Source organism: Medicago sativa, chromosome 6, assembly GCF_051527215.1.
Source record: "Medicago sativa cultivar Bolivia chromosome 6, Bolivia_mono, whole genome shotgun sequence".
Classification (NCBI taxonomy): Eukaryota; Viridiplantae; Streptophyta; class Magnoliopsida; order Fabales; family Fabaceae; genus Medicago; species Medicago sativa.
Genome location: NC_140754.1, coordinates 2,241,556 through 2,254,161, shown reverse-complemented (window position 1 = coordinate 2,254,161; position 12,606 = coordinate 2,241,556). Strand labels below are relative to the sequence as shown.

Below are 12,606 nucleotides of genomic sequence, written 5' to 3'. Positions count from 1 at the left end.
TTAAAATTCTAGCCTGAAGGTAATATTTTCGTAATATGGATAAGCTGGTGGCGACGATTCTAAAATTGTGTTAAAACTAACATTCTCATCAATCTTCATAGAGCTTGTCACTTTCACATCCTTCAAGCCATGCCACCAACACTTAGCATCAGCAGAAATGCAAAAGCAAACGTCTTTTTTTCTCATTAGTGTCTCATAGAAAAGCTGTAGTTTTAGATGAAAATAAAATAGAGTTAGAACTCACAAGCTGCAGATAACATTAATTATACACATTTTGGAGTAAAATGCACTTTTTCCACTTTTCATTTGAGGGACTTCCGGTTTTCACCTTGTAAAGGAAAAATTGGATTCCAACATTGTAATTTAGAGATTATTTGGTTTTTAGACCCTCGTGACATTTGACCATACAAAATAGATGATGTGGGAGGGATAAAACGAAATTCACCAAAATGACAAGGCGCTTTAATCATGTAAAAAAACTTCCATGAAGGTTTAAAAGAGAAGAATCTTTAAATTACAAGGTTGGAATCCCAAAAGATAAACTTACTAGGGGTAAACCAAATATCGCACAAATGGCAGGGAGCAAAATTGCATTTAATCCCAATATTTTAAGCATAAATGCAATAAGTTTGACTCAAAAGGAAAATATGGCAAGAAATATGTTATTAAAGAATTTCATTGCTCAAAGCACGAGTTAAAATTTCAGCATGGGAGACAATGACATACCTCAATGAATGATTTGCTGAACTTAAAAATCTTTATATAATACAAAAGGATACTTCTATGAGCATAAGTACAGGTGGCGCCTCATTTTGCTTATAGCATTTAATGCTCCTCAAACAAATTTTTTGCAATGCATATATATATATATTATTTCCAATAATTTTTTTGGTAGTGAAAAAAAAATTGTGTATAGATAATTTCAAATAATTTGTATATAGATAAACCCAACCAACATCTCACAAAAAAAAAAGTCCACCAACATTTCAAATCAATTCAATTTAAAGATGTTTTTAATAACTTTTTTAATGCTAAAATGTTACCTTTTTTTTTTTTACAGTTTTTTATTTTTAAAGTCGTACGAAAAGAATATAGAATGTTACAAGGCAATGAATATTGATCATACTAAATCAACTGATCTAAATAAATACATTGATCTGAATATTATAACATACTATCATTTACAAGAAAATTAATTATATGCGTTTTAATTCAAATAAATGACAAAGGTTCAGCTACATAAAGAAAAACTTAAAAGAAAAGTTCACGTCTCGCCACTCTTTTTATTCAACCACAAAGTTGTTGATTCAACTTTTGTTGTCATCAGACATCATGGGAGATGTCCTCTGATCTAGACGGGTCGTCGGAGTTCAACTCACATAAAAAATTATCAGAAAAAAATGTTTTATTTAAATTGTCAATTTTAAATTTCTATAGTGTTCAGTGAAAAGCTTCAATTAGTTTTTTCAAACCGAGAAAACTAAATTTTGGAAAATTCTAAAAGAAAAAATATTATTCAAGAACACGAGAATATCATATAATTATATAAATTTAATACGCAAGTCCACCCTATGATACTCAAGTTCTAACAACTTATCGCGTAGATCTAATCACGAAACCTGGAAAATATTTTTTAAGCATAGTGAGAGAGAGGCTAAATTTTCTAATTTATTTATTGGAACTAAAATGTGCTTTTATTTTTTCTTAGCCCATCCACAATGGATGGTGCTTCACCTATTTAGCACCGAACTAAATAGGCACCCCCTTTGTGAAGGGATATTTATTGGTGCTTATGGAGAAGGGTGCTTATTTAAGGACCTTCTCTCTCTTCATTTTTTGTGTATGAATTTCATTTAATATTTTCTAATGAAATAAATGAGCAATTTAGAAAGGTAATAATTGAGTTATTAGTGGGACCTATTAGTAAATTTTGTTGTGGTGCTGGATTAGAGGGATGGGTGCTTATTAGGCATTGCCATTAAAAATTTATAAAATGAATGATGTGTACATGTGGGACCAACTTAAGCACCCAAATAGGGGAGCTCTATTGTGGATGGTCTTAGCAACTAAAGTGGAACTCAATTTTTATATGAAACTAAATTTTGTCTTCACTCAAAATTCAATTGTGTCATTATTCACTATGTTAACCTATAAATGTGCGATATTATTTTTCTAATCAAACATTTTTTTAGAAATATATATTACAAATTAACAACTCATTATTTTATTTATAGCAATAGCAATGACAATCAAACGGTTTCGACGCAAAGATGTATATGACAACATGTATTTCAAAGTAAATAAGGATGTAGACCTTCTTTTGTAAAAAAAAAAAAGATGCAGACTTTCTCGCATTTTAAATTTGAAACATTGACCATTATTTCCTTTATTTGCATTTCCACATATTTCATCTATTGCAGATCAAAATTTGTACTTTTATTTCTGTTGTGTACGTATGTAACTCATTTACTAAAGACAAAAAGTGAAGGAATTTGAACAATATAAGCATGCATTTTGTCAACTCATCATAACACATTGATATTTTTCCATGGTTTGATCCCACCAAAGATCAAAAGTGAAGAAATTTGAAATAAAATAAAAAATTGAAATAATTTTTTTATTTAATATAAAAAACAAGCAAATGACATAAAAAAAAAACTAAGAAAACAATTCTTCATAATGTTCAGAGTTCTGCAGAAGTATACAATAAGTTGGATCATCACATTTGGCTAAGAGAAACCTCACAAAAGAGATCGAGCCCATATTTTGATCGAAAACCTTAGGACATTAGGTATACATGTAATTTTTTTTGAGAAAATTAGATATACAGGTCATCTCACTAACATATTGCTTAAAATCTACTCTTGCATCCAACCTAGAAAGTTTAACTTTCACATGACACATTAGCATATCTTTTTAAGTGTGAGACTCTTTGTATATGTGACTTGGTGAGATAGCCTAATAAGGTCAGAGGCACAACATGGTAAAAAATGTGGGTTGGTGGCGGTTTCAAAGAGGGATGTTTTTCTTTCTTTATTTCATGAGAAGAGAGAAAGTAAATTAGAAAAATAAATAAGATGAAAAAGGAATTTGAATATAGAGAAGTAATAAAGGAAAATAATAAGTTGCTGTTGATTTTATTTTATGGGTTTGTTGAAGAAGTTGGAGATTACTGGGTAATTATACTACTAAAATATTAGAGTTATTAAAAAAAATTATATCAATTTAAAATGTCTAATAAACATGTACTTTGTTAACTTAATATAACACATCCATGTTTTCCTTATATGAGATCCCACAAAAGACCAAAGCTGATCTTTTTTTTTTTAATAAAGGAATAAAGTGCAAAAGCATCAAGAGAAAGTTATGCCATCTCAACTATGTTGATACCTCATAACTAACTTTCTCCTTTGCCCAAACTCTAAAAAGGGTGAAGAAATTTGAAATAATAAAGGTTGAATAAAATTTGTTTGCATGAAAATGAACGACATTCAAAGTATCAAATTCAATATAAAAATAAATAAACAAATGACACCCAAAATTATAATGTTTGTGCATCCCATAGAGCTTACATTGGGTTGTATCATAGTATTAGACTATGAGAAACCACACATGTGAGATTAATATTACATCTTCATTCAAAATATCTAGGGGTGTGTGCAGGGCGTATCCTTTCAATGGGTAGGGGTAGCCTTGGCTACCCCAAAAACAAAAATTATTATTGTAGTAGTTGGTATGTATTTATATCCAGCTACCTCAATTAATAAATATTGAGCTACCTCAAATAAGTTCAATTGCCGAAAATTAGCATAAATAAGAAAGTAAAAAATTATGATATGATTGATAGATTTATTTGTATTAGTTTGGTACTTCCGGTCTCAATAACAATTATAGAGAAAACTTTTTCAACAATAAAAACTATCAAGACAATAATCATAATTAAACATAACCTATTTGTGTACATTGGAAAATATATTATTAATCTATTTTGTAAATAGTGATTTATGGATAAAATTGGCTTCTTGAAACACATTTTGTCCAACTTTTTTAAATAGCTATTGTCAATTTTTATCATTTGTTACTGCTCTTAGTTAATTTTCATGCATTGGTTAATTTTTGGATTATTTTGATTTTAGTCTGTACAACACTTGCGATTTTAGTTCTTAATTTTTTGTTATAAAGATGAAATCCAAGACTAAAAACATTTTTTATTGTAAAATTTTAAAAAAATCGAGACAAAAATTGAATAAATTTGTTTGTAAGGACCAAACCTAAAAAATTATAATTTATAGGACTAAAAATATATTTTATCTTTAAAATTAATATGTTGGTTTTAATTAATTTTTTTTTATAGTTGGCCCCTGCGTAAAATTTTTCCTAGCTTCGCCGCTGGGTGTGTGTGTGTGTGTGTGTGTGTTTGTGTGTGTGTGAGTCATCTCACTTATATGTTATTCAACATCTACTATTTCATCAATTGTAGAACCTTAACTCATATTTGATATATTAACATTTCTCCCCCAATTGTGTGACTCCCGCGTCCGTAAGTATATGACATAGTCAAATAAGGTCAAACTGAGGTTCCTTTCTTCCATGAGAAGTGAGAAAGAAAATTAGAAAAAAAATTGAGATTTGAGATAATTAAATGACACCGGTAAAAAAATATATGTTTTGTCCACGAGGTTATAAAGAATAAAGTGAGTCGAAGAAGTTTGAGATTTTTGAGTAATTAATTTACCAAAAAATTAGACTTAATTAAATGACACAATAACATTCAAAAATTTCTAATAAGCACACGTTTTGTTAATTCAACATAACACATTATAGTTCTTCTATGGCTAAATCCCACCAAAGACAAAAAGTGAAAAAATTTGAAAATGAGATAAATGATAGGAAAAAAAAAAGTATTGTGTGTTTCGTCCGTGAAAGGATTGAAAATAAAGTAAGTTATTGGTAATTTTATGGTTTACTTGAAGGAGTTGGAAATTTATGAGTAGTTATTTCACCCAAAAAAATAGATTGAATTGAAAAATGTCACATAATTTTAAAATGTCGCTTTGTCAACTCAGCAAAACACAAGCATTTTTTCATTGTTAGATTCCCCAAAGAGCAAAAGTGAAGGTATTTTATATAATAGAGGTGGGATAAAAACATTTGAATGAAAGTGAATGACATCCAAAAATGTATATTTAATATCAAAAAATTTAAGCAAATGAAATCAAAAAACTATCAAAACAGTTCATCATGATGTTCAGAGTTCTTAGACTGTCTACAATGAGTTTGATCATCACATTTGACTAAGAGAAACCCGACACATGATATTAACATCACATTTAAACCTAAAACCTTAAGACGTTGGGTATATTAGTCATCTCACTTATATGTTTGCTCATTATCTACTCTTACATATAATGTAGAAGTTTAAATCATACATGTCACATTAACGTCTATCCCTCAGGTGTGAGATTATCTGTATTTGTGATATGATGAGATAATCAAATAAGTTCAAATGCACCACATGGTAAAAAATGTGGTTGGTGACAGTTTCTTAGAGGGGTGTTTTTATTTATTTCATTAAAGAGAAAAAAGAAAGAAGATGAAAAAGAAATGTGTACATGAGAGAAATAATAAAGGTAAAATTAAGAAATGAGTGCTTTATTCGTGAGAGTATAGGAAATAGAATGAGTTGCTGATAATTTTATGAATTTGTTGAAGGAGTTGAAAATGACTAGATAATCATGCTACCAAAATAACAGATTCATTCAAAAAATGTCACATCAGTTTAAAATGTTTAATAAATGAATTTTGTCAACTAAGCAGAACATGTCTATATGTTTCCATTGTCAAATCGGACCAAATACTAAAAGGGAAGAAATTTAAAATAATTGAGGTTGAATAAAAAATTGCATGGAAGTTAATGACATCTCAAATCTAAATTTTAAGATACAAAATTAAACAAATGACACCTAAAAACTAACAAAACAAATCATAATAATGTTGGGACTTTCGTGGGAAACTGTATTGGATTTTATCATAACATTAGGCCAAGGGAAAACACACAAGTGAGGTTGACATCACAGTTTCATCCAAAATCGTAAGACATTATGAGGCATCTCACTTATATGTTGTTCAACATCTATTATTGCATTCAGTGTATTATTTTAACGCATACTTGACACATTCACATCAATCAAATAAGTATGAAATTGTTCGTGTCCGCGATCCACCACCACGAAGCACTTCCGCTCCCCAAAAATGTTGAAGCGTATATGATATCACCATTGAGATTTGGGACATACGGGGAGCCAACACTTGTGTGATTCGACACATTGCAGAAAAAACAACCACACATGTGAGAATGATGTCGCATCTTCATCCAAAATTTTAAGGCTTAAGAATATGAGTTTTTTTTTCACTTATTTGTTCTTCAACCTCCAATATTTTATCCAATGATGAGATGTAACTGACATTTGATACATCACAATATTCTCTCTATTAAGTATGACAAAATCCTAGCCCGTGCTTGGCACGGGTGTCCATACTAGTATCTATCCTAAAAGAAATAGTTTCAGGACAGCAGCTTGAAAGTAAGATATTTACAAGATACGAGAATAAATGTCTTTCAGTTTTTTTTTTGAGGGAAATAAATGTCTTTCATAATCGCATATTCCGGAGCCATTAATGACCAAGTTTTTGATGTTTGGTGGAGGAGATGAAACAACTAGGTCCAATCGATCCTACATATTCCGGGGCAAGTATACACAAATATTAATAAGTAAACATACAAATTGAATTAACCAATGAATCAAGTAATTAATTCATACTCACCACATATGACTCCCCCCTGATGGCTAGAGATAGTGATGTCAAAACATTGTTAGGTTTAATGTTTTGCACGAATTCCCTTAAGTTGCAAAGATCCTTATAATCAACTGCAATATGAATATTGACTTCCAGTTGACTATAATTTTTCAAAAAAGATATGGTAGGTTCTGAAGCACCATAACCGCTATATTCAAATGATAATAGATTTGGAGAATAAATATTAACCTCCTTCAAGTTAAAGCAACCCAAAAACTCCAACTTCTTAAGTCGAACACTTGAAATATCAATCTTCTCAGGCATGTCACAAGATTTTAATTTCAAACTCTCAAGAAAAGGGAATTTCGGAAACAATTCAAGAAACCACTTGTCTATTAAACAAGTACTCGCCACAAACTTCAAATATAACTCTTAAATTTCTACACTTATCAAAATCAATCTTAGATGTTGCACCGTAAATAAGATCATCAGGAGAATAACATAAATTCTCAAGACTCGAGGTATCAATAGAAACATATTTTATTCCTGAAACATCAACGCTCATGAGCTTTTGTAGACCACTAATGCTCAAAGACTTCATTAACTCCTTTGTGCCACCACCAGAACTTAACACCAAACAAAATTCCAAAGTTATATATTCAATCAAAGGACAAAAAGAGATGAGGTGGTTAATTGCATGTTCATCTCCCAAACGTACATGCCTTAGTGACAATACCCTCAATGAGGAAAATTTGATTGAATGATTCATGGATATTGGATCAATCTTGATATGCCCTTGCAACACCAACTTCGTAAGTGATTTGGCTTCAATGACACTTATTGGCAAGACATGGTATTGCTCCTGACCTTCCAGTACCTGTTGGTAATACTCTATTACCTCAACACCACATTCACAAGCCAATTTCAACCAAATATCAACATCCTTTGACATGTAGCTAAGTACAAAACCGTACATATTGAGCGTCAATTCTTTAATAGCCAAACTTTGGTCACGAAACATTAGCATTCTTCTCTTCACGTAATCATCAAATTCTAAGATATATCTGTTAGCAAATTTCATAAACAGTTCAATATATATAATTTAATTTATCAATCAACAGCGGAAGCAATTATTGAACACGTTTATGATCAGATACAACATGTTTGATTTACTGAAATTTAAAGTTCAAAGGTCATAGGAATACCTGGATCCATGACAAAAGAGTTTTTCCGGCAGCAGTGATCTGAAACAAAAGCAAAGTCAGCGGCGGCTGGGTTGGTTCTTCCTCAACCTGTACCTTGATGCCCTAATGCGCTTCAGATGGGGAGAAGAGCGGTTTTGCTGTGTACGGTATATTGGGGACCATAGCCTCTTTATATTGGATGGCCATTAGGGTTTCCCATTATTCCGTTAATGGACCATCCAGACATCCACCCGATCCAAGCCCATATCACTTAAATAATTAATTATTATTTTAATAGAAACCTAATAAGCCTTTTTCATTATATGATCACTAATCAATTAAGGCACTTAAGGATAAATAGCTAATATAATTATTTTAGATATATATGTCCACATAATAATTACTGGAAAATCATAATTAAATAAATTGTAACTAAATATTCCAACAATCTCCCACTTGGTCAATATATCTTAGCAATAATTATATCAAGGTTCTTTAGGTGCACATCTGAATGCTATCTATCGTCAGATTTCAACTTTACAATCTGGTCCATCTCATACATTAATAATGGGACCACCGCGGCTGTCGTCACTGACATATAACGTGACGGAACCCCGACGACCACCATATCAATGTACTCAATGACATAGATCAATATGGGTGAGTGGCATGGAAATTTCATGTAATGTGATCTCTAAATCATGCCTATTTCCAACTGGTCCTACATAAGTCTTTATGAGATCATAATGTAGTACAATAGGTGCAATAAAAATTTCAGTAGTTGCACATAAAATTAAACTTGATATTGTTATAACAATAATATCACATAAGTTTTATTTCTGCAGAAAATCAAACATAACTGAAAGTTTGAACCAAAATTACATCAATAATATAGAACATAAAATAAAGAATAGGAAATGACTCCCACTAATCTAAGGCAATCGAAAAACCAAGACCCATGTTTGCAACATGTCCATGAAAAGCCTTAGGCGCCAAGCCTTTAGTTAGTGGATCAGCTAGCATAAAGTCTGTTCCTATTTGTTCTATCGAAATTTGTTTCTCCTGAACTCTTTCTTTCACAACAAGATACTTGATGTCGATAAATTTCGATTTCGTAGCACTCATATTGTTGTTGGAGTAGAGTACAACTGCACTATTGTCACAATAAATCTTCAAGGGCCTCTGGATGCTCCCAACGATGCGTAGGCCAGTGACAAGGTTCCGCAGCCAAGTTCCATGATTTGATGCCTCAAAGCAAGCCACAAACTCCGCCGCCATGGTAGAGGGAGCCACTAAAGTCTGCTTAGCAGACTTCCAGGAGACGGCTCCTCCAGCCAAGAGGAAGATGTAACCAGATGTGGAACGTCTGCTATCCGGGCATCCTGCAAAATCAGAGTCAGAATATCCGACGATCTCCAAGTTGTCTGACTTCTGATAAGTGAGCACAAAGTCTCTTGTTCTCTTCAAGTAACGCATAACACGCTTTACTGCCGTCCAATGCTGCATACCAGGGTTGCTTAAATATCTCCCAAGAACTCCTATAATGAAAGCTAAGTCGGGACGGGTGCAAACTTGAGCATACATGAGACTTCCCACAGCCGAAGCGTAGGGAATCTTTTGCATCTCTTTCTTTTCAAGATCCGTAACGGGGCACTGCTTAAGACAAAATTTGTCTCCTTTAGCAACGGGTGTGTCTCCTGGTTTACTATCTTTTATGGAGAATCTATCCAAAACTGTATCGATATAGCTCCTTTTCGACAACGCTAAAACACCTCGAGAGCGATCTCTAAGTATTTGGATACCTAAGACAAAGGAGGCGTCCCCAAGATCTTTCATCTCAAAATTCTTTGTGAGAAATTTCTTGGTTTCGTGCAGTAAGCCTATATCGTTGCTTGCTAAAAGGATATCATCTACATATAATACCAAGAAGATATATTTACTCCCACTGAACTTTAGGTACAAACAATCATCAACTTGATTAGCCTCAAAACCAAACGAGGATATAACTTGATGAAATTTAAAGTACCATTGACGGGAAGCCTGTTTAAGGCCATAGATGGATTTCTTAAGTTTGCAAACCATAGATTTCGGGTCACCTGACACAAATTTTTTTGGCTGCACCATGTATATTGTTTCCTCAATGTTTCCATTTAAGAAAGCAGTCTTTACATCCATCTGATGCAGCTCTAAATCGAAATGAGCTACTAATGCCATTATGATCCTAAGAGAGTCTTTCGAAGAAACTGGAGAGAAAGTCTCTTTATAATCAATGCCTTCCTTTTGAGTATAACCTTTGGCGACAAGACGAGCTTTATATCTCTCAACATTACCCTTTGAATCCCGTTTAGTTTTAAATATCCATTTACAACCAATGGGTTTCTTTCCTTCAGGTAATTCAACGAGATCCCAAACATTGTTGTCAGTCATCGATTTTATCTCATCCTTCATGGCATCAACCCACTTAAGAGAGTTAGGACTTTGGATAGCTTGACTAAAGTTGATTGGATCTTCTGTAGTCAACCCAATGCCATCCTCATGAGTCCAAAGAAATACAACATAATCATATCTGAAATTGCACTTCTCCTCTCTCTAGTGGATCTTCTTAATGGCGGTTCTTGAGGTTGTTGAATTTGAACTTCAAGTGGTGCTTGAGGAAGAAACTCAGCGTTGTCTTGTTCTTCAGGTATGTTATGAATAACATCATTGTTTGTTTCTGAATCTGTTTCTGGAACAAAAGCAGGCACAATAACTTGCTCATTTTCAGTAACAGTTTCTTCATCAAAGACAACACTCCTTATGTTTCCTTCCCCCCCAAATTCTACATCCTCAAGAAACCTTGCATTTCCCGTTTCAAAAATTGTTCTACTAATGGGGTTGTAAAACTTATACCCGTAAGAGCGTTCAGCATACCCAACAAAATAGCAACTAACTGTCTTTGCATCCAACTTGTTTTCATGAGGCCTATAAGGCCTTGCTTCAGCTGGACATCCCCAAACGTGCAAGTGCTTAATGCTGGGCTTTTTCCCAGTCCACAGCTCATAAGGGGTTTTAGCTACTACTTTACTAGGCACTCTATTTAGGATATAAACTGCGGCCTTTAATGCCTCTCCCCAAAGTGACTCTGGAAGAGAAGAATGACTAATCATACTTCTCACCATATCCTTAAGAGTCCTGTTTCGTCGTTCTGCAACTCTGATGAGTCATAGATAGTATTATTTATTGCCTTATTTAGTTTAGTTTTATTTTAGATTTGATTTTATTTTATTGCATTTTATTTTAGTTTAGAATATTTTACTTCAAATTGTCTTTTATTTTATTTTAGGAATAAATATATGGTGGAAGGTGCCTTGGAGCAAAAGAAAGAGGACTGGAGCAAATACAGCGCAAGAATACGAAGATACGGGACAAAAATAAGTTCCCCCAAACTCAGAAGCTTGGCACGGCCCGTGCCAACATGTGGCACGGCCGTGCCTGTCCCCAGGATACTCTTTTGCTGCTTTTCTTCAAGCCCAAGTTACCCTGTTGCAGCTTTACCGTTTTATCCTTCTAGTTGCTTAGTTTCTAAGTCAGATGTAAAGCTATAAATAGAGTAGCTCTCCACCATAAACAATCATGCTTTACTTTGTTTATTTCAATTGCTATTTTAATAAAAGTCTTTATTTTCCTTTTTACTTTCTTCGCAATTTACTTTACTGTTATTTTCTCTCTTCTTCCCCCATGTCTACGATGAACATGAGTGAGTAGACTTCTTAGTCTTAGGATTATTGGGGAGTCTAATGACTCAATCCTAAACAAAACATGTCTAAACCCTAATTTCTATGTAACCCTAATTTCTAATCTAGATTCACCGTCTTAACGTGGATTAACAATTATCAAACTGTGGAAGCGAAAGCGGAGGGTTTGATAATCGTTAATCCATCATCCCAAACATCAATTCATAAAGCGAGAGCGGAGTCTTGATGTTGGAACAAGTGAATCTAGACAATAATTGCAAAACAGTGAAATAGTCTTTGCAATTATTGAGACAAAGAGTAGTTTCAATCCTCTATGCATCTTCTAGTAATCATGTCAGCGAAATAGGCTTGGTTGCTAGAAGTAAACTCTCACCGGACTTTCATCGGAAAGGTGAGAGGCTAAGGGAAACCGGTCTTTAGAAATTAGTGTGTAAATCATGAAATTAGATGTTTAGGTTTTGTCTAGTGAAGGATTAGTTATTAAGATGAACCAATGACCCTAAGGCCCTTTTATTATTATTGTTTTTACCTTCAGCAATCAAACCCTTTCTTATCAACTTTCTCTCCTCTAATCATTCATTAAAAGTTAATTAAGTTGAACAACTCCCTAGCGGAACGATACTCTACTTACTACTATTACTTCGATAGGCCGTGCACTTGCGGTTTGGCCCTATCAAACTCCATTCATGCTCGGTTTTCCCGGCATTCTATATTGCGGAACAATTCCACATTCTTTGAGGAAAAGTGCAAAGGGTCCTGGACGTTGTTCTCCTGGTCCATCATACCGACCATAATATTCACCACCACGGTCATACTTGACAGCTTTAATTTTCTGTCCAAGTCGAAGTTCAACTTCAGCTTTGAATGATTTGAACATGTCCAGAGATTGA

The 12,606-nt window shown here is 33.3% G+C and overlaps 1 pseudogene; it reads right to left on the bottom strand.

Annotated features, from left to right (window-relative positions):
* The window catches only part of LOC146911980 (F-box/FBD/LRR-repeat protein At5g53840-like), a 29,250-nt pseudogene continuing 16,644 nt past the window's right edge, over positions 1 to 12,606 (bottom strand).